The following is a 3,164-nucleotide window of genomic DNA, read 5'->3' on the forward strand; positions in this document are numbered from 1 at the left end:
TGTTTCACCAGACTATATATCATAACCCTGCAATCAGCCAGGCTGCTGGGACGGCCCAATCAACACACACACACACACACACACACACACGTAAACACACAATCAAATGCCTGCCTCTCTCCTCCCAGATGTCTCCAGTGCCCTAAGACCGGCTCGTTTTATAAAGCCCTGTCCTGGAAGTGGCTTTTCCAAACCACACGGCTTCCCCTGGAAATGACCAATTAGCAGTAATATGGAGCTGGTTTCCTGCGAGCCACGTCCAATCGGTGCACTGACTCTTTAATGCCATATGATCTTAGAGATACATGGAAGTGGTTTGGAGTAGCATGAAATCTTTCTCTCTAACTCTCCTGAAACATATTTTTTTTAAATAAACGGATGAGGGAGAAGGAGAAGGAGGAGGAGGAGGAGGAGGAGGAGGAAGAGGAGGAGGAGGTAATTTCTCCAACGCTATGTGAAGCCTAATTGATTAGTGTTCCCCCTGAGGATGAAGCAGACGGTTGGCAGCAGAGCAGTGGGTATGTGTGTCTGAGGCAGCGGTGAGAAACCCCTGTTGACCACACAGCCAGTCGGGCTGAGCATTGATCTACCCGGATCTAATTAGAGACCATTTACCTTTCCATTTCCTGAAACCTGTTCTGTACTTTCTGTTCAACGACAGAGAGGTGACCCACACGCTTCGGAAAAAAAGAGTCCCGGATGGGTTCTTCGTCTGTCCCCATAAGAGAACCCTTTTTGGTTCCAGGTAGAAATATTTTGGGATCCATGTAGAACTCTCTGTGGAAAGGGTTTAACATGGAAACCTAAAAGGGTTCTACCTGGAACCAAAAGGGTTCTACGTAGAACCAAAAGGGTTCTTTCTACCTGGAACCAGAAACGGTTCTTCAAGGGGTTCTCCTACAGGGACAGCCGAAAAACTGTTTTAGGTCCTAGATAGCAAATTTTTTTGTAAGAGTGCAGATTTCAGATTATAGGGCTGGAGGACAGTTCAACTACAGAGCTGTGACCCAGCCTTCAGGCTATAGGGGCTGGAGGACAGCCTTCAGACTATAGGGGCTGGAGGACAGCCTTCAGACTATATGGGCTGGAGGACAGCTTTCAGGCTATAGGGGCTGGAGGACAGCCTTCAGGCTATAGGGGCTGGAGGACAGCCTTCAGACTATAGGGGCTGGAGGACAGCCTTCAGGCTATAGGGGCTGGAGGACAGCCTTCAGGCTATAGGGGCTGGAGGACAGCCTTCAGGCTATAGGGGCTGGAGGACAGCCTTCAGACTATAGGGGCTGGAGGACAGCCTTCAGGCTATAGGGGCTGGAGGACAGCCTTCAGACTATAGGGGCTGGAGGACAGCCTTCAGACTATAGGGGCTGGAGGACAGCCTTCAGACTATAGGGGCTGGAGGACAGCCTTCAGGCTATAGGGGCTGGAGGACAGCCTTCAGGCTATATGGGCTGGAGGACAGCCTTCAGACTATAGGGGCTGGAGGACAGCCTTCAGACTATAGGGGCTGGAGGACAGCCTTCAGACTATAGGGTTTGGAGGACAGCCTTCAGACTATAGGGGCTGGAGGACAGCCTTCAGACTATAGGGGCTGGAGGACAGCCTTCAGACTATAGGGGCTGGAGGACAGTTCAACTACAGAGCTGTGACCCAGCCTTCAGACTATAGGGGCTGGGGGACAGCCTTCAGACTGTAGGGGCTGGAGGACAGCCTTCAGGCTATAGGGGCTGGAGGACGGCCTTCAGGCTATAGGGGCTGGAGGACAGCCTTCAGACTATAGGGGCTGGAGGACAGCCTTCAGACAATAGGGGCTGGAGGACAGCCTTCAGGCTATAGGGGCTGGAGGACAGCCTTCAGACTATAGGGCTGGAGGACAGTTCAACTGCTGGTCTGAGAGAGAGAGAGTCTGGTTCCCTGGTCTGGTCTCTGAGGCCCAAGCCTGACTGCCTGACACCTCCATAACGACCTATGGCAGGCAGCTGCAGGGCACACACACACATGCACAGCCTGTCCCGACCAGGCCCTAACCCTGGCTCCAGCGCAACGCTCTGGGACTCAGCCTGGTGGCAAAGCCAATGAGCCAAATCTCCTTTTTTCCCATTCCCTCCCTAACCTCCCTCCCTCCCCCTCTCCTTCTCTCTCCTTCCCTCCTTCCCTCTCTCTCCCTCCCTCCCTCCTTCCCCCTCTCCCTCTCTCTCCTTCCCCCTCTCCCTCCCTCCCTCACTCCCTCCCTCCCTCTCTCCTTCCCTCCTTCCTTCCTTCTCTCTCTCTCCCTCCCTCCCTCTCTCCCTCCCTCCCTCCCTCCCTCTCTCCCTCCCTCTCTCCTTCCCTCCTTCCCTCCTTACCTCTCTCCTTCCCTCTCTCTCCTTCCCCCTCTCCCTCCCTCCCCCTCCATCTCCCAAATCTCCTTTTTCCCATTCCCTCCCTAACCTCCCTCCCCCTCTCCCTCTCTCTCCTTCCCTCCTTCCCTCTCTCTCCCTCCCTCCCTCACTCCCTCCCTCCCTCTCTCCTTCCCTCCTTCCTTCCTTCCTTCTCCCTCCCTCCCTCCCTCCCTCCCTCCCTCCCTCCCTCCCTCCCTCCCTCCCTCCCTCCCTCCCTCCCTCCCTCCCTCCCTCCCTCCCTCCCTCCCTCCATCCCTCCCCCCCTCCCTCCCTCCCTCCCTCCCTCCTTACCTCTCTCCTTCCGTCTCCCTCCCCCTCCTTCTCCCTCCCTCCCTCCCTCCTTCCTTCTCCCTCCCTCCCTCCCTCCCTCCCTCCCTCCCTCCCTCCCTCCCTCCCTCCCTCCCTCCCTCCCTCCCTCCCTCCCTCCCTCCCTCTCTCCTTCCTTCCCTCCCTCCCTCCCTCTCTCTCTCTCTCTCTCTCTCTCCCCCTCTCTCCTTCCCTCCTTCCCTCTCTCTCCCTCCCTCCCTCATTCCCCCTCCCTCCCTCCCTCTCTCCCTCCCTCCCTCCATCATAGGACTGTAGGGTAAAGCTCTGTTTTTCACAGGGAGGTGTGGAATTTAAACAGCCCCTGATGATCCATATAGAATGTAGAATTTTGATGGATGGCTGACCCGGTGCTTCCTGGAACCGGATAATGTCAGACTCACTGCCCTATCACAGCTGAGTGACACCACACCCCACATGTTGCCATGACATCACCATCATCACACCGCCAGGCGTTTGATC

Source organism: Oncorhynchus kisutch, unplaced genomic scaffold (genome assembly GCF_002021735.2).
Source record: "Oncorhynchus kisutch isolate 150728-3 unplaced genomic scaffold, Okis_V2 Okis02a-Okis13b_hom, whole genome shotgun sequence".
Classification (NCBI taxonomy): Eukaryota; Metazoa; Chordata; class Actinopteri; order Salmoniformes; family Salmonidae; genus Oncorhynchus; species Oncorhynchus kisutch.